The following is a 27,097-nucleotide window of genomic DNA, read 5'->3' on the forward strand; positions in this document are numbered from 1 at the left end:
AGTTTAGAAGATATGTAGAAAAAGAGTGGAAAATAAAAGGACATTGGACAATCTTTGATAATGATTAAGTTTTTAAAAGAATATAAATTTTTGTTTTAATAGTTAAGGGTACCTTTAAATATTTGCATTTTAAGTAAATAACACCGGCGGGGGTCAAGTAACGGGGAGAGGGGTGGGTAGAAAGTAATATATGGGGTAGATAAAAGAAGGGTTTTTTAAAAGATGTAAGATATAGATTTATTACCATATGTTACCGATAAAATTGTTTTAAACAAGGAGGTCTCTCTTTCAAGTACTAACCATAGTTGAGCCTGCTTAGCTTCTGAGATATGATGAGATCAGGCTTGCCTGGGTTATCCAGGTCAGGGCATTCCTAACTAATCTTCACCACCAGGGATTAACCTCTACCATCACAACAACACAAGTCTCACAGGTTAACCACGTCTATGGAAAAAAGCATTTCCATCTGTTTCAGATGTGCTGAAGAAAGCAAAGCCCGTGGGGCTAAACAGAACTGCACAGGGAATATTGTCAAGTGGGCATCTCAGTCAGCGACCAAAACAAAAAAAAGGATAATAGCGCACAGCAAATAATTAAATAGCTGTGCTATTTGGGATGCAATGGAATGACAATGGCTTCATGGCAAATATATAATTATGGTCTTTAAAATCATGGCGTGTGAAAAGTCATTGCACCAGTGTGAGAGCATTGACAATAGCTGCTTGGAATAGCAACTAATTAAATTTTATCTCTATCCAGAGTCATTAATATGAGCATATATCAGTTCACAATTAATACAGGGGAAATATACTCAGTTCCATTTTTGCAGAGGCAGCTGTTTAATGATTTGGTACATCGGGGTGGTGAAAAGCAATCACAGAAAGTAGGAATTGCTATAAAGGCAGAGAAAAACTCAGGGTCCAGTTGCAACACCCATCCATTTAGCAGGGCTGGCAACATATATACGGCATTTTGTGGACTGACAGAAATGGACAACGTTTTGGAAATCTAGCAAGACAGAACATGCTTAGCTCTCTTATACCGAGTCTGACATTAATATCGTCTACTCTGAATGGCAGCAGCTTTCCAAGGTCTGAGATGAAGGTGATTCATATCATTTTCTGATCCTTTAACTTGGTCCTTTTAACTGGAGATGCTGAGGATTGAACCTGACACTCCCAAGAGAGGTAATCATGGTTAAGAGAGCATGCTGCGTGTGGAAATACCAAGAATTTACAGGTTTTACCTAAAAGACTTATTTGTCTGAATGCTAAGAATCTGTACATGAATCATATAGTATATTGATGGGGGCATTTTAATATGTAGCTATTAGTATTAATCAGGGCTTTTTTTAGCAGAAATGCACAGAAACACAGTTCCAGCTGGCTTGGCATCAGGGTGTGGCCTAATATGCAAATGAGTGAAACTGAAGGATTAACAAAGAACTGAAGGAACTTCCGTCACTTCCTATCATAGGAAGCGCGGGTGGAAGGTTTCCTACTGTTCAAGAGGACTTGCTGGACTCTGTTAGAAAACCCCAAGGGTCGATGAGCCACACTGTCAGCTTCAGGTGGGGCACGTTGTGATAGAATACATGACCCCCCTGATCTGACAGGAGGTCCGGTTCTGCCATAAACTGATAGAAGACCCCCCTCGACAGTTGGAGCAGGATCGAGAACCAGTTCTGGCGAGGCCACCAGGGAGTCACCAGGATGCAGCATGGTCTCTCTCTTGCTATCTTGTTGACCACCTTCGTCAACAATGACAGTGGTGGGAACATGTAGAGAAACCGACCTTTCCAAGGAAACAGAAGACCGTCTCCCAATGACTCTGGATCCTCTCCCCCTCTTGAGCAGAACAGAGGACACTTCTTGTTTTCGGCTGTGGTGAAGACATCCAGCTGCGGGTACCCCCAAAGCTGGAATACAGGCTTGAGAAAGCACCACTGCAGTTCCCACTCGTGTGGAGAAGCCACACCCCTGCTGAGGGAGTCTGCCTGCATGTTGAGGACCCCTGGAAGATGCGCAGCCTTCACAAAGATGTCGTATTTCAGACACTCCAACCAGAGATCCATCGCCAAGGCACAGAGCCGACGAGAGACTGTCCTTCCCTGCCTGTTGATGTAGCACAGAGCAGGGGTATTGTCCGTTAGTAGTGCGATGATCTTCCCAGCCACCAAGGGGCGGAAAGAGCGCAGGGCAAAATGGACTGCCAGCAGTTCTAGATAATTTATGTGGCAGTGAGTCAATTTCGGAGGCCAAGGGCTCCCCACACACAGACCCTCCATGTGGGCCCCCCAACCCACAAAGAAGCATCTGTTGTGATATTCACAGTAGGTGTTGGGAGATGGAAGGGAGCTCCCTGACAGATGTTGTTCTCTGACTCCCACCAGCGTAGCGTCTGAAGAGTCACAGATGGAGTGACAAACCTCTTCCGAGGTGAGTCTCACAGTGGTTGAAACTGGCGAAGAAACCAAAGTCTCTCATCCTCAGCTTCGCAAAAAAAAGCACGCTTGTCGTCGCCGCCATCAGCCCCAGCATCCGCTGCAGCTGCTGCATTGTGCCCCACTTTCACCTTTGTAGAAGTTGCACAAGGCTGATGATGTCCCTTCCTCTCTGCTGAGGTATGCGCAATGCAGGTTTGTATCCAGCAAGGCCCCTATGAACTGCACTGTATTTTATTGTATTTTATGTATTTTAGGAGGGGTTTTACATTATGTGTTATAATTTTTATATTGGTCTATGACCGTAATAAAAAGTTCATTCATTCAATCTGTAGGATCCAGGCCAACAATATTACATTTGTTTCAGCAGTATGTGTGGAATGCATAGCAACCTCTGCAAAGGCAGCCTCCTTTTCCTTCCTTGCAGGATATGTGGTCCTACAGAGATGCTACAAGTTGCTATGAGCTGATGGAATTGCAGGAAAGCTGCTTATTTAAGTTGCTGCTTGCTTATCTTGTTAATGGTCCATTTGTGAATCTTTAGGGCACCACAGCAGACTCATTTCTCTCACTGATGTAGTGGCCGGGATTGCCAGTTGTGATTCCTGGCTTATAAACACAAGCATGAAGACCTGTGTTAATGTTCAGTGTTCAGCTTGAAGCTTAGAAAGAAATGCAGTTACAAAACAATTTCTTGGGACTTATTTTATTCTATATTTATTTCGTCAAATTTATATTCTGCCTTCCCCACAAGCAGGCTCAGGGTGAATTACAACAGCAATTCCAACAATAACAATTATTTGTTACCAGCATATTTTATAGAAAAAGAGGTGCCGGAGCTCATTAGCACAACCTATTTGCGCAACTCATTTGCATATGCAACACGCTCCCTGACATCACTGGAAGGTGTACTAAATTATAAATTAAGCTTCTACCTTAAAATGCTTCTTGAATTATAATTGTCATCATAAAACCTTACTCTCATCATAGTTCTTAAATTACGTTCTCCTATGTGGCCACAGTGGCGTGATGAAGATTTCCATCTGTCTGCTTTATATGTTTTGGTTATTTTCCCATTGGGGTGTGTGTGGAAAATATTAGAGAGTTTGTCAAATCTTCAGCAAAATTCTCACAGGGGATTTGAACAATGGAGCCCAGAAGCAATATTGGTGGGGGGAGAGGTAAGAAAGAAAGAGCACAATAAAATTTCGAGGTTCCAGAGCACTGCTCCTGTGAGCTCCTGCCCCAAATGAGGCCTGTTTGTTATGCAACAATTAAAAGCAAGGAATTATACATCAGGAGCAGATGGCATTGTAGTTACAAATATAATGCTTTCAAAAAAACTGGAGTATTTTCAGATGGACCATGTTGGATGGAAAGCTGAAGCAAGGAAGGACAAATAGATGGAATAAAGGGACGCCCACCTCCTCATCCAAAAGCCTTGTGGAATAGCTCTGTGTTACAGACTCTGTGGAACTGCAATAGGTCCTGCAGGGCACAGATCTCAGGTGGGAGTATGTTCCACCATGTCGGGGCCAGGGCAGAAAAGGCCCTGGCCCTAGTCAAGGCTAATTGCATGTACTTTGGATTAGGGATAGCCAGCAGAAGTTGGTCTGCTGAGTGCAAACCTCTCTGGGGCACATATGGGGTTGCTTCCAGTAAATAAGTCCTTTGGCTTGAATTCAGAGGATTTCCATGAATAGGAGTGATTTTCACCAATTCCCTCCTGCATCTTTCACCAATCCCCTCCTGCATCTGAATCCCCCTTTATACTGTACCTGGGGTCCCTCTCCCCCAAGAGCAGCATTTGTGGGGACTTTCTGGACTACCGCAAGTGGGAACGGGGGGAAGGCCTGCTCTGCTGACTAATTAGTCCACAAGTAGAAATGAAGCCCTAATCACCTAAAAGTTGTTTGTGAATCATTAACAAACTTCAATTAATAACTTCCTAGAGACTTACATGGAAAATTTTTGAGTCTAAGGAGATAAGGCAGCATAAAAACATCTTAAGTACATTTTATGTAAACTGCTTTCTGAAACCCAGCAGTTTGCTTCACTGCTATTATTAAACAAAATCATTTTTTTTGGATGCTCCTCTGTTATCAAAACTAGAACAAAATGATGTCTCGCTGATGCCCATTTTGCACAGTCCTTAGCAAGTTAATGGTCTGGGTTTGAAAACTTTTTTTTTTGGAGGGGGGGACAGTTTTGAATCTTTCTGCATTTTGACAATGTCACAGAAACACAGTACAGACATGAAAATCTGTAAGAACAAACAAGGCAAGATTTGACTTCTATGTTTTAACAATGCAACAATCTTAGTTTTTACCTTTAGTGTGACTGCAGCATGACCCTATTGAAAACTGCAGAGCACTCTGAGCAAAGGCCACCCAATCCCTGAACCATGAACCTTCCATTTCTAAAATAAGCACTGCTGCACTTGCTTGCTTGTCAATCTGTCTGGTGATAAGGGAAGGAAGGGGGGTTGCCAAACTCCAGGTAAGAGCTGAAGATCTCCCAGAATTACAACTGATGTCCAAATGGCAGAGATCAGTTTCCCTGGAGAGAATGGCTGCTTTGAGTGGCATCTATGACATTATACCCCACCAAGGTCCCTCCCCGATGCGAGCCCTTCCCTAGGTTCCACTCTCAGGATCCAGGTATTTCCCAAGCAGGAGTTGACAACCTTAGAGGGAGGCAATTCTCCCCCTCCCCCTCCGCTGAAGCCTATCTTTATCCCTTTTCACTTTAAGCATGTGCGGACAAAATTGAAGCTTAGCCATTCCATCTGATGGCCCCACTCTTACACGAGATGGGGGCAAGCTGCAAAGAGCAATGTGTTAGCTGCCTATCTAAGCCAGTGCAACAAAATTGGCTAATGATTCCTTCTCCCAAACCCTTCCTCCATCCAAATACAATAGGTGCCTCACCTTAAAGCTGCAAGATGATTTTCTCTCTTCCTGGTCTCCATTCTTAACTCCAGGTCTCAGATTCAGTGGAAGCTCACAGGAGCACAGCTCCTGAACCTTTCTGAGAGTTCCACCTCCTTATCCATTGAATAGTATGTGCAGCTGCATAACAATCCCTGGATGAGCTCCACCACCTATTTTTCTACAAAATAACCCCTACTTGACTCCATACAGAAATCAATGCTCATTTGACTCAAAAGTGGGTAAGGTTTATCGGCATTTGTTGGTAGACCTCCTCCGGAGTTTAAAGAAATCTGTTTCCCAAAAGGTGCCTCAAAGTTACTGACTGCAAAATTTTTATGTTGACTTTTCACTTTATATGAATATTCAGATATTTGCCAACTATTTGGAAAGACAGGTTGCTTACATGTAACTGTAGATCTTCGAGTGGTCATCTGTGCATTCACACTCATGGGATAGAGCGCCTACGCCGATCCCCGAATCGGTATCTGCAAAGCCCGGGATTTTTCCGCGCTCGGCGCCAATGGGCATGCGCAGGCGCCCCAGTACGCATGCTCACCGGCGCCAGCACGGGGATCCCGCCAGTTCCTTCCTGACCGCTGGAAGCCCCTACTGGAGGGAGACCATCAGCAGTGGGGAAGGAGGGCGGGTAGTGTGATTGCACAGATGACCACTCGAAGATCTACAGTTACAGGTAAGCAACCTGTCTATTTTCTTTGTGGTCTCTGTGCTTCACACTCATGGGAGACTAGCAAGCAAGACATACCTGGAGGCGGGAAGACGGTCAACTGGAAGAAACAGCTTGCAACACCACAGTTCCCAACCGAGTCCTCTGCTGAGCATGCACGTCCAGCATGTAGTGCTTTATGAAGGCATGCAGAGAAAACCAGGTGGCAGGCTTGCAGACATCAGAAAGGGACATGCCTCTCAGGAATGCCACCGACGTGGCCATCGCTCTTGTGGAGGGTCCACGAACAGGTCCAGTTAACGGCTTCTTTGCCAACAAATAACAGAGTTTAATCATCTCAGTGAGCCATTTTGAGAGCCTCTGAGACAAAATCCTGGAACCTATCTTGGGAGCAGCATACGAAACAAAAAGCTGCTTGTCCTTACGAAAAACCTTTGAACGGTTTAAATAAAACAGCAAAGCACGCTTAACGTCCAGAGCATGCAACCTACGTTCCTCGTCCGAGGAAGGGCTAGGGTAAAAAGTTGGCAAGCAAACTTCTAAATTGAGGTGGAACTGAGAGACCACCTTCGGAAGAAAACTAATGTCCGGGGCCAGGGAAACCCCAGCCTCTCGAAAAACAAGCTAAGGATAATCACACCGCATCGCCGTGAGCTCCCCAACACGACGTGCTGCTGTGATGGCAACCAAAAATGCAGTCTTCCATGACAAGAGCTGCAAAGTGCACATGGCCATCAGCTCAAAGGGACGGCGAGTTAGTTTGCCCAGCACTAAAATCAAGTCCCACAACTGTGGGGGCGATCTTGATGGTGGGTGCAGCCGAAACAACCCCTTCAAAAAAATTTTAGACTGAGGGTGTGCAAAAACAGAGTACCCCTCCACCGGATCATGGAAGGCAGATATTGTCGCCAAATAATCTTTGATGGAGGAGAAAACCAGGCCCGCATCCACTAGGGATAACAAAAAATCAAAAATTACCGACAATCCCACCTGCTAGGTGAGACCGAAGGGTCAACTAAAAACTTAGTGAATCTCTGCCACTTCCTGTCATAGGAAGCACAGGTGGACGGTTTTCTGCTATTCATAAGGATTTGCTGGACCCTGTCAGAGAACCCTACTGGTCGATGAACCACGCTGTCAGCTTCAGATGGGGCACGTTGTGATGGAATACATGCCCGCCCTGAGCTGACAGGAGGTCCGGTTCTGCCGGGAACTAGTAGAAGACCCCCCTCGACAGTTGGAGCAGGATCGAGAACCCGTTCTGATGAGGCCACCAGGGAGTCACCAGGATGCAGCATGGTCTCTCCCTTGCTATTTTGTTGACCACCTTCATCAACAACGACAGAGGTGGGAACATGTAGAGGAACCTGCCCTCCCAAAGAAGCAGGAGCCTGTCTCCCAGAGAGGTTGGATCCGCTCCCCCTCTGGAACAGAACATGGGGCATTTCTTGTTCTCGGCCGTGGCGAAGACATCCAGCTGCGGGTACCCCCAAAGCTGGAATACAGGCTTCAGAAAACACCACTGCAGTTCCCACTCGTGTGGGGAAGCCCCACCCCTGCTGAGGGAGTCTGTCTGAATGTTGAAGACCCCGGGAAGGTGTGCTGCCTTCATGAAGATGTCGTATTGGAGACACGCCAACCAGAGATCCATCGCCAATGCGCAGAGCCGACGAGACACTGTCCCTCCCTGCCTGTTGATGTAGCACAGGGCAGTGGTATTGTCCGTAAGCAGCGCTACAGTCTTCTCCGCCACAAAGGGGCGGAAAGAGCGTAGGGCAAAGTGAACCGCCAGCAGTTCTAGGTAGTTTATGTGGAAATGAGTCAGTTTTGGCGGCCACTGGCCCCCAACACACAGGCCTTCCATGTGGGCCCCCCAACCCCACAAGGAAGCATCTGTGGTGATAGTCACAGTAGGAGTTGGAAGATGGAAGGGGGCTCCCTGGCAGATGTTGTTCTCTGACTCCTACCACTGTAGCGTCTGAAGAGTCCTGGATGGGATGGTGAACCTCTTTCGAGGTGAGTCTCTGAGTGGGCGAAACTGGCGAAGAAACCACAACTGTAGGCCTCTCATTCACAGTTTCGTGAAAAGTAGCACGCTTGTCGTCGCCGCCATCAGCCCCAGCATCCGCTGAAGCTGCTGTGCTGTGCCCCACTTTCGCCTCTGAAGCAGTTGTACCAGACCGACAATGTCCTTTGCCCTCTGCGAAGGCAGGTATGCACGATGCTGGTTTGTATCCAGCAAAGCCCTTATGAACTACACTGTCCTTGACGGAGTAAGGTGAGATTTCTCCAAATTGACCTGCAACCCCAAGGTATCAAGAAGACATAGAGTGATGGCAATGTGCATTGACAAACTTTCCCTCAACTTCGCCACAAGGATCCAGTCATTGATATATGGAAAAACGACAACTCCCTGGAGACGGAGATGGGCAGCCACAACGCTCATCATCTTTGTAAACACCCGAGGTGCAGTGGACATGCCGAACGGAAGGGCTTTGAACTGGAAGTGTTGGGAACCCACTGCAAACATGAGGAAACGCCTGAACGCCAGATGGATGCTGACATGGAAATAGGCATCCTTGAGGTCCAGGGTCGCCATCCAGTCCCCTTGATTGATGAGGGGCAGGATTGTTTGCAGTGTGGACATTCTGAACTTCTGGTACAGAATGAATTTGTTCAGATTCCGAAGATCCATAATTGGTCTTAAGCCCCCTTCCCTCTTGGGGACCAGGAAGTAGCGAGAGTAAAAACCTCCCAACCTGGCCTCCGTCGGAACTCTCTCTATGGCTTGTTTCTGTAGGAAGTTGTTCACCTCCACTAGCAGAGGTGGGGAAGGGGGAGTGGTGATCACCACGGATTGGTTTGGAATCTGAGCAAACTCTATTTTGTAGCCCTCTTCTATGATGGACAGAGCCCACCTGTCTGTAGAGATCAACTCCCAGGCAGGTAGGAAAGGGCGGAGGCGGATAGATGTTGAACCAGTGGGGGCAATGACGCATGCCACGAGAAAGTCAAAGGCCCTGCTTTTGAGGGCGAGCACCCTTGGATTTTCCAGTGGCCTGAGAACCATAGCGGTTCCTGTTGTTGCCTAAATACGATGGTCTGTCGGGCTGGGTGGAGCGAGGTCACCATTGTGTTCGGGCAAAAACTTTTGGAAAGGCTTCTTGGCCCATGGTTTGTGGCACTGCTTCGCCTTAGGAGCCCTGGAGGTGGCCTGCACACCCAGGTTCCTGGAGGTCTTCAGGCTCTTATCTATTTCCTGCAGTGCACTGTCTGTGGTAGTGCTAAAAAGGCCATCCCCCTCAAAGGGCAAGTCCTCAACAAAAGCCCTAGTGTCCAGCTTGGTGTAGTGGTTAAGTGCGTGGACTCTTATCTGGGAGAACCGGGTTTGATTCCCCACTCCTCCACTTGCATCTGATGGAATGGCCTTGGGTTAGCCATAGCTCTGGCAGAGGTTGTCCTTGAAAGGGCAGCTGCTGTGAGAGCCCTCTCAGCCTCACCCACCTCACAGGGTGTCTGTTGTGGGGGGAGAAGATATAGGAAATTGTAAGCCGCTCTGAGTCTCTGATTCAGAGAGAAGGGCGGGATATAAATCTGTAATTCTTCTTCTTCTGTCCTGCTGCAGGGCTGTTGATCGTAGCCAGGAATGCCGACGAATGCACACAGCGGACGTGATTGCCTTTGCCGACACGTCCACCATGTGCTTTGCTGCAGCCAATTGTTGCTTGGCCATGGCAAAGCCTTCTTTCTGCAGCTTCCTAGCAGCAGCCTATTTGTCCTCGGTAAGGGAAGAGAGGAGAGGGGTGAGTTGTTCCCATACGGAGTACTGGTATCTAGCCTACTCCTAGGGCCCCTGCAGAGTATACCTTTCTTCCCATATTGTCCAGCTTTTTCCCCTCCTTGTCAGGTGGGGATGAATTGACCTTTTGTGCCTTGGATGAAGAAGAGACGATCACTAAGTTCGGTTTTGGATGGGTAAAAAGGAACTCAGCCCCCGTCTCCTGGACCCTGTACATATGGTCCAGCCTTCTGGATGACACCAGAGTCGAAGATGGTTTCTTCCAGGGCTCTTTAACTGCCTGCAGAATCACTTTGGTGACCGGCAAAGCGATTGCTGTGGATGTGTCCCTTTGCATAATGTCAAAGACATTATCATCCATGACGGGTTGTGGTTCCGTCACAGTTAGGGAGAGGGAGGTTGCCATCCTCTTCACTAGGTCGCCATAGGACTTCAGATCCTCCGATGGCGAAATAGGAAGATCTTCAGTTGTCTGGGACCTTGATGAAGGCTCCAAAGCAGCTTCCTGGGTGTCGGCACCGCTCTCAGAGTCTGATGAAGAAGACTTCCGGTGTACGGAGTGCTCAGAGGGGATCGGCGTCAATTCTCGAATCGGCGAGCGGATCGATGTCGCTGGTCGCTGGTGAGTCTCAGCCGCTGAGGTGGTGCGCCTCTCCGGAGGGATCGATGCTGATGGTCTTCGGGAATCGTGCGACAGCCTCGATATGCAGGATGCCTCTGACTGCTGATCCCATTCCACAAACTCTCTCAGTGGATACCACTGGTAAGGAGGGTAAGGATACGGATAGGTAGGCAGCCACTGATGCTGCTCCCACGATGGTAGTGGTGGGAAACGGCGTGGTGCCATGGAGGGCTCTAGCTCCCATCTGCCTCTGGGTTCCATCAGAGGAGATGGATCCATCGGCGCCGAAGCCTCCACTTCTGAGATCGAACCGCTCCCACTATGACGCCGCGACCCCGATGATGAGGATCGCTGGGTGAGGTCGATTTTCAGCTCAGACATCGAGAGACAGGGTTGTTGAGTACTGCCTCTCGATACTGATGGGCTGTGGCACGGGGACGCCAGGATCTTCCTCGGCGGAGCAGGTGCTGAAACGTCGCGTGAGGGCAATGGAGTGCGGGGCCTCTTCCGCTTCTTCTTGGCCTTCTTCGGGGCAGATGCTAGGGTCCCTGAGTCATCCCGATGCTTCTTGGCGGGTGTTTTCACTGATCCGTCATGGGATCGTTTTGTGGAGGAGCCTCGCTCGATCTGCATTTCGGTCACGATTGGGGTCACATCAGCCGATGTGACCGTCGGGGCCGGAGTGTCTGCCATGGTCGATGCCGACGAGCCCGATGCCGATTTCTGAGGGCGGAGTGCCGATTCGGCTAGAGCAGCCGAAAGCCGCGTCGCCCGGTTCTTTCTCGTTAGCTTGGAGAAGTGGAGGCAATGTGGGCAGGACTCCACACGGTGCGCTTAACCCAAGCAGAGAAGACACAGAGAGTGGCTGTCGGCGAGGGGGGGGGGGGGCAATCTTCTTCCCACAGAAGCAGCAGCGTTTGAAAAAACCCCGGCGACTTTCCATAGACTCCAGTTGCCAAAAATCCGCTCAGAGTCCTCTGAGAGGAAAAAACTTTGGGGAGAAAACAAATGGGGGGAAAGGCCCCGGAGGGCTGTCCGACAAACACACACACAAACTCTTTTTTTTTAATCTATCTAAACTAACTATCTACACTAAGAAAAAACAACAAATGGGCTATTTACAATGATAAAGGCAAAAAGACCAATATCTCACCGACCGGGGACACAAAAGGCAAACCTCTCCATGCAGCGGTCAGAAAGGAACTGGCAGGATCCCCATGCTGGTGCCGGTGAGCATGCATACTGGGACGCCTGCCATGTCCATTGGTGCTGAGCGCGGAAAAATCCCAGGCTTTTCAGATACCGATTTGGGGATCGGCGCAGGCGCTCTATCCCATGAGTGTGAAGCACAGAGACCACGAAGAAGATAGACAGGTTGCTTACCTGTAACTGTAGATCTTCGAGTGGTCATCTGTGCATTCACACTTGTGGGATGTACTGCGCCTGCGCTGGTCCCCAGTCGGTATCTGTAAGAAAGCCCGGGAAAGATTTCCGCGGACGGCGCCACTGGGCATGCGCCGGCGCCCCACTGCGCAGGCCCAACGGCGCCACCGCGGCAATCCCACCAGTTCCTTCTTGACCGCTGAAAGCCCCTAAGGAAGGGAGACCGTCAGCAGTGGGGAAGGAGGGTGGGTAGTGTGAATGCACAGATGACCACTCGAAGATCTACAGTTACAGGTAAGCAACCTGTCTATCTTCTTCGTGGTCTCTGTGCATCACACTTGTGGGAGATTAGCAAGCAAGTCATACCTGGAGGTGGGAAGACGGTCAACCGGAGATGACAGATTGTAGCACCGCAGTCCCCAACCGGGTCCTCTGCTGAGCATGCACGTCCAACGCGTAGTGCTTCATGAAAGCATGCGGGGACGACCAGGTAGCAGCTTTGCAGACATCAGCCAGAGGCACGCCCTTCAGGAACGCCACCGATGTCGCCATCGCTCGTGTGGAGTGGCCACGTACAGGTCCAGGCAGTGGCCTCTTTGCTAGGAGGTAGCAGAGCTTGATGGTCTCTGTCAACCATTTCGAGAATCTCTGTGAAGAAATCTTGTCACCCATTCTGGGTGCGGTGTAGGAAACGAATAACTGCTGTCCCTTACGGAAGGACTTGGATCGGCTTAGGTAGAAAAGCAGGGCACGCCGGACGTCTAGGGAGTGAAGCCGACGCTCCTCGTCCGAGGAGGGGCTAGGGAAGAAGGCGGGGAGCCACACTTCCAGGTTGAGGTGGAATTGGGAGGGCACCTTAGGAAGGAAGTTGATATCAGGGGCCAGGGAGACGCCCGACTCTCTAAAGGCTAGGTAGGGGTAGTCACAACGCATCGCCGTGAGTTCCCCCACCCGGCGTGCGGAGGTGATGGCCACTAGGAAGGCAGTCTTCCAGGACAGAAGCTGCAGGGAACATGAGGCCATGGGTTCGAAGGGCCGCCTGGTTAATCTGTCTAGGACTATTGACAAATCCCACAGTGGGGTGGGGGGTTTGGACGGTGGATGCAGTCTAAATAGCCCCTTCATGAACTTCTTGGACTGGGGATGGGCGAAAACGGAGTACCCAGCCACAGGTTCGTGAAAAGCAGAAATGGCTGCCAAGTAGACCTTAATGGAGGAAAACACCAAGCCCGCGTCTACTAGGGACAACAAGAAATCAAAGACTGCCGGCAGGCCAGCCTCCCTAGGTGCGACTGGCCGGCCAGCCATGAAGTCCGAGAACCTCTTCCACTTCCTGTCATAGGATGCCCTGGTGGAGGGCTTCCTGCTATTCAACAGGACCTCCTGGACCCTACCCGAGAACTCTAAGGGTCTATGCGCCACGCCGTCAGTTTCAGGTGTGGCACGTTGTGGTGTAGCACCCGCCCCCGTTGGGACGACAGGAGGTCTGGTTCCGCTGGAAAGTGGTAGAAGTTCCCCCCCGACATGGTCAGTAGGGAGGCGAACCAGTTCTGGCGGGGCCACCAGGGGGTCACCAGGATACAGCGTGGCCTCTCCCTCGCTAACTTGTTTATTACCCTGGTCAGCAGAGGGAGAGGAGGGAACAGATAGAGGAAGCGGCCCTCCCACGGGATGAGGAGGCCGTCCCCCAGGGATGCAGGGTCTGCACCCCCTCTGGAGCAAAACATAGGGCACTTCTTGTTGCCTGCCGTGGCGAAGGCATCCAGCTGTGGGTACCCCCAGAGCTGGAAAACTGGTTGTAGGAAACGCCACTGAAGTTCCCACTCGTGCGGGGAGGCCCCCCCCCTGCTCAGAGAGTCCGCTTGAATGTTGAGGACCCCTGGGAGGTGTGCGGCCTTCACGAAGACGTCGTGCTGGATGCATTCCGTCCACAATTCTATCGCCAACGCACAGAGGCGGCGGGACACTGTCCCGCCCTGCCTGTTGATGTACGCCAGAGCGGTGGTGTTGTCTGTGAGTAATGCCACTGTCCTCCCTATCAACTTTGGGCGGAAGGAACGAAGGGCAAAGTGAACCGCTAGTAGCTCCAGATAGTTGATATGGTGCACAGCCAGCTTGGGAGGCCACTGGCCCCCCACACACAAGCCTTCCATGTGGGCGCCCCAGCCCCACTGGGAGGCATCGGTGGTGATGGTCACTGAGGGCGGTGGGAGGTGGAAGGGAGCTCCCTGGCAGATATTGTCTCTGGATCCCCACCACTGGAGCGATTGGAGCGTCATAAGGGGAATAGTGAACCTCTTTCGAGGTGAGTCTCTGTTCGGGCGAAACTGGCGAAGAAACCATAGCTGTAGGTCCCTCATCCTCAGTTTCGCGTAAAGAAGCACGCTTGTCGTTGCTGCCATCAGTCCCAGCATTCGCTGAAGTTGCTTTACTGTGCCCCAGCCTTGGTTCTGGAGTAACTGTACTGAGTTGGTGATGTCCTCTGCCCTTTGGGCGGGGAGGAAAGCTCGATGGAGGTTTGTGTCCAGCACTGCCCCTATGAACTGCACTGTCCTTGATGGAGTGAGATTTGACTTTTCTAGATTGACCTGCAGGCCCAGGGCATCGAGAAGGTGCAGTGTGGCTGTGATGTGGGTAGACAGACTTTCTCTTGAATTGGCTACCAGGAGCCAGTCGTCTATGTATGGGAAGACTATCACCCCCTGCAGCCGCAGGTAGGCGGCCACGACGCTCATCATCTTTGTAAACACCCTGGGTGCCGTGGAGAGCCCGAAGGGTAGGGCAGTGAACTGGAAGTGTTGTGAGCCTATTGCAAACCTGAGAAACTTTCTGAACTCTGGGTGGATGCTGATGTGAAAGTAAGCATCCTTGAGGTCTAGAGTGGCCATCCAGTCTCCTTGGTTGATGAGGGGCAGGATGGACTGCAGTGTGGACATCCTGAACTTTCGATACAGGATGAATTTGTTCAGATTCCGGAGGTCCATGATGGGCCTTAATCCCCCATCTCTCTTCGGGACTAGGAAGTAGCGGGAGTAGAAACCACCCGTCCTGGTTTCCGATGGTAATTTCTCTATGGCTTGTTTCTGTAGGAGGGTGTCCACCTCCGCCAGCAGAGGTGGGGATGGGGGGGTGGTGATCACCACTGACTGTGTTGGAATCTGAGCAAAGTCTATTTTGTAGCCCTCCTGGATGACAGAGAGGACCCACCTGTCTGAGGAGACCAGCTCCCAGGCAGGCAGGAAAGGGCGAAGGCGGATGGTGGGCTGGGTGGTGGCAACGACGCGTGGTGCAGGAAAGTCAAAGCCCCTGCTTGGCGGGGCGGGTGCCCTTCGGTTTGCCTGATGGCTGGGCACTGTAGCGCCCTCTGTTGTTGCCCGAGTAGGCCTGCTTGTCGGGCTGTGGAGGGCGTGGTCGCCACTGTTGGTCCGAAGATGGCTTATGCGGAGTCTTTCTCGACCAGGACCTGCTCCACTGTCTGGCTCTGGGTTGTCTGGGAAGTGGCTGCACCCCAAGGCTCCTAGAGATCTTAAGGTTCTTATCTAGTTCCTGCAGTGCGGTGTCCGTGGTGGAACTAAAGAGTCCGTCCCCTTCAAATGGCAGGTCCTCGATAAGCGCCCTGGTGTCTTGTTGCAGGGCGGTCGATCTCAGCCAGGAGTGCCTGCGAATGGAGACAGCGGACATGATTGCCGCAGCTGAAACGTCCACTAGGTGCTTGGCTGCTGTTAGTTGCTGCTTTGCGACCTTCTGGCCCTCGTGCAGCAGTGCCTTGGCAGTGGTTTTCTTGTCATCCGGTAGGAAGGACAGGAGGGGGGACAGCTGCTCCCACATGGCGTATTGGTATCTGGCCATACAGGCCGTATAGTTCGATACCTTGGCGCCGAGGGACCCCGCCGAGTAGATCTTCCTCCCCATGGCGTCGAGTTTCTTCCCCTCCTTGTCAGGGGGGGTAGAGTGCACCTTACGTGACCTCGAGGAAGAGGAGACGATGGCTGAATTTGGTCTAGGATGTGTGAACAGAAATTCAGCCCCCGCCTCTTGGACCTTGTACATGTGGTCCAGTTTTCTTGAAGACACCGGTGCAGAGGATGGCTTCTTCCACGGATCCTTGAGCGCCTGGAGCATGACCTTTGTCATTGGGAGGGAGACGGCTGGAGAAGTGTCCTTCTGGACGATATCAAAAACACTATCGTCCACGGTTGGCTTGGGTTGAGAGATGGGGAGGGAGATGGTCGCTGCCATTCTTTTGACCATCTCCGCATAGGAGCGTAGGTCCTCAGAGGGCGAGACTGGGAGGTCCTCTGACGTGTTGGGGTCCGGTGAGGGCTCCCAGGTTCTCTCCTCGTCGCTTTCCGACCCCGACGGGGAGGACTCTCCTCGGCCCGAGCGCTCCGATAGGCGCGGTGATGGCTCCCTTCGCGGCGACCGGGTCGGTGTCGGTGTTCGGCGCGGAGGCTCCGTCGGTGTGACGCGTTTGTCCCGAGGAGTCGTGGCCGATCCCTGAGGATGCTTGGACCGATGCGATGTCCTGGAGAGCGAGGATAGCTCAGATTGATGCTCCCAGTCCGGGTGGTCGAGTGGCTGATGCCAATGATATTGGGGGCAGCAGGGATACGTCGACTGCCATCGATGGTGCTCCCAATGCGGCATCGATGGGTAGTGGCGTGGCTCGACCGAAGGCTCCCTTGGCCTCACGCGCTTGGGTGCCGCAGGCGTTGTCACGTCGACCGGTGGAAGAGACTCGACGTCCGATGCCGAGTCGAAGCTCCGCTGACGAGACGCCACCGATGGAGACCGACGGGTGAGGTCGATCTCCACGTCGTGTGTCGAGGACTGCAGCCGATGGTCGCTGGGTCCAGGCGTCGGGGAGGTACGACGTCGATGCGCGCTAGCCCGTGGAGTTGAAGGGCTGCGTGGTCGATGGCCGCTAGCCCTTGGTGTCGGAGGGCTGCGCTGCCTTCTCGCGCTAGCCCCTGGAGTAGCGGGGGTGCGGAGAGGAGAGGGGGGAACCCTTCTCACTGGGTCGGTGCCGATCGGTGCCGACACGTCGGGGGGAGGCGGAGGGGAGCGTGGCCGTTTCCGCTTCTCCTTGCTCTTCGCCTTCTTAGAGGATTCATGTCCCGAATCCTCCCGTCGTTTCTTCTGGGGCCTCTCGACCGACTCGTCGGTGGGCCGTTTCGCCGACTGCTGCTCCTTCTGCGGGACAACGTCGACCGGGGCTGCATCGGCCGATGGGGCCTTCGGGGTTTGGGCGGCAGCCATTTTCGGTACCGATGCCGAGGAAGACGCCGTTTGCTTCGGAGGGCGAAGTGCCGAGGCAGTTAGTGCGGCCGAGAGCCTAGCCGCTCTATTCTTTCTGGTCTGCTTCGAAAAGCGGAGGCAATGCGGGCAGGCTTCCACGCGGTGTCCTTCGCCGAGGCAGAGCAGACACAAAGAGTGGCCGTCGGGAGGGGCGATTTTCTTGCCGCAGGCCTGGCACCTCTTAAAAAATCCCCAGCGACTGTCCATAGACAGCGGTCGCTGGGAAAAATCCTCTCAGAATCCTCTGAGAGGAGGAAAAACTAGGGGCGAGGGGGGGGAAGTCCCGGAGGACAAGAAACCCCACCGCGACACGCACCCGAACGAAAACGCACTTTTTTTTTTTTTTTTTTAAACTAACTAACTATGGAACTAACTAACTACTACACTACAGAAAACAATAAACAGGCTAATATTTACAGGAGGCTCGGGGAAAAAGGGGTAGAAAAAACCCAAAGCTCACCGACCGGGAACACGAGGAAACACAACTCTTCGCGCAGCGGTCAGAAAGGAACTGGTGGGATTGCCGCGGTGGCGCCGTTGGGCCTGCGCAGTGGGGCGCCGGCGCATGCCCAGTGGCGCCGTCCGCGGAAATCTTTCCCGGGCTTTCTTACAGATACCGACTGGGGACCAGCGCAGGCGCAGTACATCCCACAAGTGTGATGCACAGAGACCACGAAGAAGATTATTTAGTAACTGTCTTTGCATCAACGTTTTTTTTCAACACAGGGCAATTTGCTGGCCAATGTATCAACTCCATGTATGACTACTGATTTGAAAGGGTATTCAATATTTGACTAATATGTGATATTCAATAATATCAATTGCTTAATTAGTCACTTCAATAACGATACTAGACCGCTGAAAGTGTGTTATGTGATGCCTCCAAATTAAAATAAAACAAGCCTTAACTTGAGTTAGCAAAACCATAATAAATGTATTACGAAAAAATTAGCATCTAGAAAAAACAGGTTGCTTACCTGTAACTGATGATCTTCGAGTGGTCATCTGTGCAGTCACACACATGGGTTTTCCTGCTGGGACGAACCCCGACCTCGGAGAATTTAAAGCTAGCCTAGGCGTTTATTTTGGCATGCATTCCCTCCCACTCTGGGGAGCAGGCATCCACTGCACATGCCTGGAGCGAGGGAAAGGCGCTCCACCCACCCAGTTTCTTCTAGCCGCTGTACAAATAGTAGTATAAGTGTAAAATGCATTTAAAAGCCAGCAGCAGGGAAGGTTGGGCGGGCGTGTGTGACTGCACAGATGACCACTCGAAGATCATCAGTTACAGGTAAGCAACCTGTTTATCTTCTTCATGGTCTCTGTGCAGTCCCACACAGCTGAAGTGCGCGGAGGTGGGTGCTGGTTCTGAAACAGAACTTTAGAGGTTATACATGCATATAAGTTAGACATTCATATAAACACCCAAGTTGATTTCACTCACCAGTGGAGAGACTGTAGGCTTCAATCAAGGATAGAGTGGAGTACAGCCTGTCCAAAGGACGAGTCTCGCCGTGCACGAACATCTAAGGCGTAGTGCATGGCGAACGTCGATGCAGAAGACCAGACTGCAGCAGCACAGATGTCTTCTATAGGCACGCCTCTGGAGAAGGCAGAGGACGTAGAGAGAGCTCTTGTGGAATGGGCTCATAGATGTTCTGGGACAGGTTGTTTAGCTAGTTGATAACATAACGAAATGACAGCTACCAACCACTTAGAGAGTCTCTGAGTAGAGATTCTTGTTTATGAGTTCCGTAGACTACGAAAAATCTCGAGTCCTTATGAAAAGAGCTCGTCCTGTCAATATAATAAGCAAGGGCTCGACGTACATCAAGACTGTGTAAAGTTCGTTGGCCCTTGTCAGTAGGGTTCTGAAAGAAGGACAGCAAAATAGTAGGTTTCCCTAAATGTAAGGGTGAAACAACCTTTGGGAGAAACATAGGATCAGGACACAGAACTACTCTGTCATGGCGGAAAACAGTGTAAGGAGGGTCTGAACGAAAAGCGCAGATATCACTGGCCCTTTTGCCCGATGTAAGCGCCACTAATAACGCTGTTTTCCACGATAAAAGATGCAGTGGGATAGATGCCATCAGTTCAAAGGGAGGTTTCATTAATTGGCTTAGAACCAAAGATAAACTCCAAGTGGGGTGTAATTGACGGACTGGTGGCCGGAGATGTAGGATGCCCTTGAGAAACGATTTTGCAGCAGGATGAGAAAATACTGTGCGTCCGTCGATATGCGGGTGGAAAGCCGAAATGGCAGCTACATGTACTTTCAATGAGGAATAGGTAAGACCAGACTCGGAGAGAGAAAGGGTGATGATAGAATTTGAGGCATGGAAGATGACATAGGTTGGAAATTGTGATGAGTAGCATACTCAGTGAAGCGCTTCCATTTCAGAGAGTAAGACCTTCTAGTAGATGGTTTTCTGGCATTCAACAGAACTTGTCTGATTTCCGCAGGAAACTCTAAAAACTGATTCTCCATGCAGTTAGTCACAGGAGTCCTGGGTCGTGATGTAGGACCTTGCCATTCTGTTGTGATAGAAGGTCCCGAGCTTGAGGGAAGTGATGAAATATGCTGTTGGAGAGGAGAAGTGTGGTGAACCAAGGTTGGCGGGGCCACCATGGTGTGACTAATATACAATTGGTTTGATCCAGTTGCATTTTCTGGAGGGTTCTTGTTATCAATGGAATGGGTGGAAAAAGATAGTGGAGTGGCCCGTTCCATTGATGGAGAAAAGCATCTCCTGCAGAGTGAGTCAAAGGGGGGCCTCACATATAGAATTGGGTGCATTGGGCATTGTCCGGGGGGGCAAACACATCTACAAGAGGAACTCCAAATTTTTTGAAGACTGGTTGGAGGTACGACCGTTTGAGTGTCCACTCATGATCGTTGACCAGCTGTCGACTCAGGGTATCTGCCTGGATGTTCTGGATCCCAGGTAGGTGTATAGCTGTCAGGTGTATCTTGTGCGCTATGCTCCAATAGCAAAGAGCTAGAGCTCTCTTGCACAGACGGGTGGATGCGGTCCCTCCTTGTCGGTTGATATAGAACACAGTCGCGACGTTGTCTGATGTGACTTGAATGTGTAGACCGTGAAGGGATGGCAGGAAGGATTTGAGTGCTTTGTGGACAGCTAGAAGTTCCAAACAGTTGATGTGGAGAGATTTTTCATAGGTTGTCCACTGTCCTTGCACTGTTAATGTGTCGAAATGGGCTCCCCAACCCCACCTCGAGGTGTCTGTGGTGACAATGGCTGATGGAGGTTGTCTCAAGAATGGCATCCCTGCAAGGAGATGATCTTGTACTGTTCACCACTCTATAGCTGGTAGAATGTGATGTGGAACTATCAGTAGGGTTTGTTGGCATTGACGATGTGGATGGAACGATCGAACGAGAAAGGATCGAGGTTGTGGCCGCCATCAAACCCAGCATGCGTTGGAAGGTAAGGGCTGTCTGGGTTGGATGAGATATGATAGCATTGGCCAATGTTTGAATATTGTTGACTCTGTCTGTTGGCAGGTAGGCTTTGTGATCTACAGTCGATAGACATGCTCCTATAAATTGGATGACTTGTGTTGGAACAAGGTTGGACTTTTGGGGGTTGACTTGTAGACCTAGGGAGGATAAAAGGCTTAGAGTGGTCGAGATGTCTCGTTGCAGTTGCTCTCTTGATTGACTCACTATGAGCCAGTCATCTATATACGGGTATATCGTGATTTTCTGTTGACGAAGTGACGCCGCCAACACCGCCATGCACTTTGTGAAGACCCTTGATGCTGTTGATAGGCCAAAGGGGAGAGCTCGGAACTGGTAGTGATCGTTCCTGACCGCAAACCTCAGGAATCTTCTGTGACAATAATTTATTGTAAGATGGAAATATGCGCCTTGGAGGTCGATGAGTGCCATCCAGGTGTTCTTTGGAATGAGAGGGAGGATAGACTGCAAAGTGATCATGCGGAATTTTTTGTATTGAATGTGAGTGTTGAGTTCGCAAAGGTCCAATATTGGACATTGCCCTCCATCTTTCTTCGGAACCAGGAAGTATCGGGAGTAAAAACCCGTGCGATGGTATTGAGGTGGAACTGGTTCTATGGCCGCCTTGGCCAGCAGGGTGGCAATTTCTTCCTGGAGAGGTAGGGAGGGAGGGGTAGGTATAAAGCAATGGTGCTTCGGGGGCAAAGCAAACTCTATGGTGTAGCCCCTGTGGATGATCACTAGGACCCATGAATCTGTTGTTATTGATTTCCACATGGGGTAAAAGGGAAGCAGTCTTGATGCAATTGGATGGCAATGATGTGTCAGTGGTGGTGGCGGTATTAGTGGTGGTGGCGTTATTAGCAAGTCAAAGAGATTATTTCGTGGTCGTAGATGTCTTTTTGGTTGACTGTGGTCGTTGGTGATGGTGGAATGGTTGCTTAGTTGGTAGAGCCTTACGTTTCCAATATTCAGTTTGCCTGGGAGAGCGAGGACACTTATAAAATGGTGTCTTCCACGGTCTTTGTCTGGCAGTTTGAGGTTGCTGTTGGTTAACCCCTAATCTCTTGGCTCTCTTTCTGCTATCATCCACTGTGGTTAGTATGTCATCCGTAGTTGCATTAAACAGACCTTGGCCATCAAAAGGGAGATTCTCTATTTTGAATTTTATATCTGGCTGAAGAGAAAATGAATGGAGCCAGGCATGTCTGCGTAGGGCAATGGAAGCAGCCATAGATCTTGAGGAGCAGCCGACAGCGTGTTGTACGGTGTTGATTTGCTGCTTGCTTAAGCGATTAAGCTTTTGTAGCAACTTTGATGCTTGTTTTTGAGAGGCTTCAGGTAAGGATGGTACGAAACTACTCAATTGGGAAGAGATATTGAAGGAGTAGGCAGCGAAGTAAGCTAAGTAATTGTTGATTTTGGCTGTGGCAGTTGAAATGGAATAGAGTTTCCTGCCTAATGTATCCAGCTTCCTTCCTTCTTTTTCCGGTGGTACAGGATGGCATGTTTGTTTAGACTTTGATGAAGAATAAACAATCATCGAGTTTGGAGCTGGGTGGTTAAACAGGAACTTTGACTCTGGTGCATGAATCTTATACAATAACTCTACGCGCTTGGCCGTTGGTGGGATGGAGGCTGGTTTATCCCAGGCTTCCTTAAGAGCTTCCAAATGAACCGGCAGCATGGGTAAGGAGGATCCCGCAGGCAAGTCAGCATGAACTAGGTCATGGACCACGGAAATCTTTGGGAGGTCAATTGTTAATTTAATATTGAGTGTGGTCGCCATGTTGGAGATTAGATCCAGAAGCTTTGGCTCCTTCAGATGGAGACAGCTCTGCTGGTTTAACAATGTCAGATGCGGGTGATGCTGGAGAGGAAACTGAGTGGGATGAATCAGAGCTTTCAGCCTCAGATTCTTCCGGAGCATCAGCTGGAGTTGTGTCCAGTATCGGTGCCGTAACAGGAGGCTTTGTCACCAGGGCAACCTTGGATATAGCAGATGTCAATGGAACCGGTGATGTATGACTCTGTTTCTGCTGACTAGACTGGTGTGTTTCTCTATCTCTATGTTGGCAAAACTCTTCACGGTACCGAGGTTCGGCATCTTGATATCGTGGATGGTAGGTTTTGACATGGTTCCGAGGTTGATCACGATACCGATAGTATTCGATAGACAGTGACCTTGAAGGTCTGTAGCGGTAATGCCTGTATGGAGATGGAGATGGAGATCTAGACTGGCTGTAGTAGTAATATCGATCTCTTCCTCGACTCGGAGATCTTTCTCGGTACCAACAAGCATGCGAGTCTCGATCTCTTCCTCGGCTCGGAGATTTTTCTTGGTACCGATGGGTATGTAGTTTCTGATGGTGAGGGGATTCTCGATGTAGTGGGGATACAGCAGAGTCTTTGAACTCTCTCGGCACCGGCATCTCTTGGAATGACCGTAGCTCGAGTGTGTTTTTCTGAGTCTGGGGACGAGGCGACTGTTCCATAGACTCTGATGCCAAGAAGTCTTCAGGCATGGAATCATGAACAGATGGTGATCGGGACCGAATCCTTATAACTTCGTCCTCGATCACATCAGTCGGCATTGACAATTCTGGCGGGACGACTGGAGTTGTCGACCTTGGTTTCAAAGTCTTCGGTATCAAAGTTGTTGTAGGCATGAAATCGGGAGCTCTGGAATCCGGCTGGATCGGCTCCAATGTAGCTCTCAGTTCCTGATGTCGTTTAGATGACGATTCCAAGTGCTTTTTCTTGGAGTCATCCAATTTTTTTGTAGGCTTACAGGGAGCCGAGGCCACTGAAGCTGCCGGTTTTGCCATGTCGCCCTGAGGGGTCAGGGAAGGCAGTGATCTTTGGGACCCAGAAGTGTGGGACATCGCAGGTCATAGTGAGGATTCCAAGAGATGACTCTTCAGTCTTGCGGTGTGGTTTTTTCTTGCCTGCTTTCCAAACTGACTACAGTGGATGCAAAAGTCCATTCTGTGGGCTTCCCCCAAACAAAACAAACACTGAGAGTGGCCGTCAGAAGAGGGAATTTTTGTCCCACAACGAGTACACGTTTTAAAAGTAACTTTTGAATCCTTTCCTTCCATAATCCCGGGAGGGGAGGGGGGGGAGTAGGGAAAGAAGGTAAAGTGATAGTAAAGTGGGTAATTTTTTTTTTATATGATACCAGAAGAGGAAGCAGTGAAGATCGAAAACGGAGTACGAAGATCAGTCTAGGATGAGGTAAGGATGAGGTAAATAGGCTAGGTAATAAAGGAGACACAGTGAGGAAGGACTATCCCAGGCAGCTGTTAGAAAGAAACTGGGTGAGTGGAGAGCCTTCCCCTCACTCCAGGCATGCACAGTGGCTGCCTGCTCCCCAGAGCGGGAGGGAATGCGTGCCAAAATAAACGCCTAGGCTAGCTTTAAATTCTCCGAGGTCGGGTTCGTCCCAGCGGGAAAAACCATGTGTGGGACTGCACAGAGACCACGAAGAAGATCATACTGCATCTTCTGGAGAATCTTTTAGAGACAGTGTGCATGACAGTTTTCTTTGAAATTATTTTTGAAGTGAGAGAACAGTAAGTGTCAGTAAACTGGATCAGACACCTTTCTCATTTTCTCCTTATATGCCCTTTTCATTCATTTCAATTTTCGTGCTCAAATTGCACATAAGGAAAAATCACGCTACCTGGTATCCCATTTTGTGCGAATAGACACTGTGCATATTTTCCAGCTTCCATATGCCTGGCTGAATATATCTATTTTTTTCCAAGTTACATGTCTGCATGTGCCAAAGCTGAAAACAATACACATTGTCCTAGTCACACAAAGTGATTGCACATGTTGGGAGGAGTGTCAGTAGCATAAACTTTCCCTAAACTGAGTGTGAGCATCAAAACTGTATCAAATAAAAAGGGATTTTCTCCTGAGCATCCAATATATACTACTGGGAGGGAGCAAGGGGAGAAACACAGCAAAGCAGAATACACAGCCCTTTCCTGCTTGGATCTTTTTCCCCTCTACATACACACTGGTAGTCTGAGATGGATAACAGGAAGTCACTATTCAGCTTTTGGGAAATCAAAGAACATGGAAAATTTACCAACGTAAACAAATACAAGTAATCAATAGGGTTTCAACTCCTCTGTATTTCCCTGCTGTTTGAGGATAGTTATAAAAACTGCTGATGTGACCGATAAGGAATAGGTTGTGGTTTATTTGAAGGGGGTGTGTGGATGAAATACAAGCACAATACAATATTTCTCTTCTTGTGATGATGTGCTGTCCAGTTTCAGAAAGCTGACACCAAGGATTGGGAAGCAAGTGCTTCAGATGCAGGACTGACTCTTAATGCTACTCATCTTGCTAATTACCTCTGTTCATGTAAAGCACACTGATGCCATCTACAGATTCCAAGTAAGCACTTTTAAAACACATTTCAAACACTGAACCATTTTTGTGAGGTTTCATCATTTATGCCTTATAAATTACCACACATAAACAATGTTTTACTGTATTCAAAATGATCTTTTTAAAAAGTTTCTGAGCCAAATCTCAGTGACATAAGTGAATGGCATTAATATTGGATTTACTCACATATAGTAGTCCTTTTTCTTGTTAATCCTGCCATTTTTAAAGCTTTACTGAATATAGTAAAGCATGACTATATTAATATATCTATGATGCAAAGAACAACATTCAAAATACCAAACCTTACACTGAAACACACTGTATATCTCAGGCATGAAATCTGAACAATTAAAGCATAAAGGTTATTAAACTGATTTCGTCACTGAAGTACCATTTATCATAACAATGATAATGCATAAGACTTGAGAGAAGAAATTATCTGAGTTTTATGGTGCATTTGCTGGTCATATAGAAACAATAAAACACAAATAAGACAAAGCAATGTATGTTTGTAATCACATACATGCACAATAAAATAATCCAGCAAGACAATGAAACATTATGAAACAACAAAGACTTTTTGCCAGGAATACAGACTCAAAGCCTTTTGACAGGGACGGATCTAGGAGGGGGGCAGAGGGGGGTGCTTGCTCCGGGTGCCAATGGAGTGGGCTATGGAGTCCATTGTATTCTATGGGACCATAAAACAGAGTGCTTTTTGGCGCGCTTTCCACTCGCTCTGGGGAGCAGGCATCGACTGTGCATGCCTGGAGTGAGCGGGAGGCGCCATTCCCACTCAGTTTCTTCCAGCCGCTACTGACAGTCTACAGAGGTAAAATCCAAAGCAGACAAAAGCCAGCAGAGAGGAAGGCTGGGTGGGCGTGTGTGACTGCACAGATGACCACTCAAAGATCATCAGTTACAGGTAAGCAACCTGTTTATCTTCTTCGTGGTCTCTGTGCAGTCCCACACATGGGTGACTAGCAAGCTGAGAGTCAAAGGAAGGTGGGTGCTGGCAAGAGAAACATTATCATACTTACAACATGCATGCACTCGCCTGGGGTGATTTTAGTGGAAGATGGACCTGAGGACCACTTGGCCGAAAAAGGTGTCCTGTCTGGCATGAACGTCCAAGGCATAGTGTGAGACGAACATGGACGGCGAGGACCATGATGCAGCAGCACAGATGTCCTCTAAGGAGACGCCCTCCAGAAAGGCCGAGGAGGTCACGATAGCTCTGGTCAAATGAGCCCTAAGGCCCTCAGGCAAGGGTTGCTTGGCAACCTCGTAACACAACCGAATTGCACTGGATACCCATTTAGAAAGTCTCTGGGTAGAAATTTTGTGTCCTTTTTGAGGATTGCCGTAGGCCACAAACAAGTTAGGGTCCTTACGGAACGATTGTGTACGAGAGAGGTAAAAGGACAAAGCTCTTCTGACATTGAGGGCATGTAGAGCTCTTTGCCCAGAGTCCTTAGAATCAGGAAAAAAATGTGGGCAACGAAGTGGAGGTTGAAAGATGAAATTGTGATACCACCTTGGGTAAAAGGAAGGGTCCGGTCTCAGGGCCACCTTGTTCCTGTGAAAGACTGTATAAGGAGGGTCAGAACGGAAGGCACACAAGTCACTGGCCCGCTTGCTGGAAGTAAGAGCAACCAACAAGGCAGTCTTCCAAGAGAGAAGATTAAGGTCTACGGTGGCCAAGGGTTCAAACAGGGGTTTCATGAGTTGTGAAAGCACTAACGACAAACTCCAAACTGGTACAAACGGTTTGATAGGAGGGTGAAGGTGCAACATGCCCCTTAGGAATGATTTGGTAGTCTATGGGAAAAAACAGTCTGGCCATCAATAGGTTCGTGGAAGGTAGAAATGGCTGAAAGGTGAACCTTTAGAGAGGAATAGCTGAGACCCGACACTTGCAAAGACAGCAGGTATTCCAGGATCGAAGGCAGGGGTACAGACTCTGGATGGAGATGTTGGGCGGATGCAAAGGAGCAGAAGCGCTTCCATTTGCACTGGTAAGAGCGCCTGGTAGAAGGTTTT

Source organism: Heteronotia binoei, chromosome 3 (genome assembly GCF_032191835.1).
Source record: "Heteronotia binoei isolate CCM8104 ecotype False Entrance Well chromosome 3, APGP_CSIRO_Hbin_v1, whole genome shotgun sequence".
Taxonomy (NCBI): Eukaryota; Metazoa; Chordata; class Lepidosauria; order Squamata; family Gekkonidae; genus Heteronotia; species Heteronotia binoei.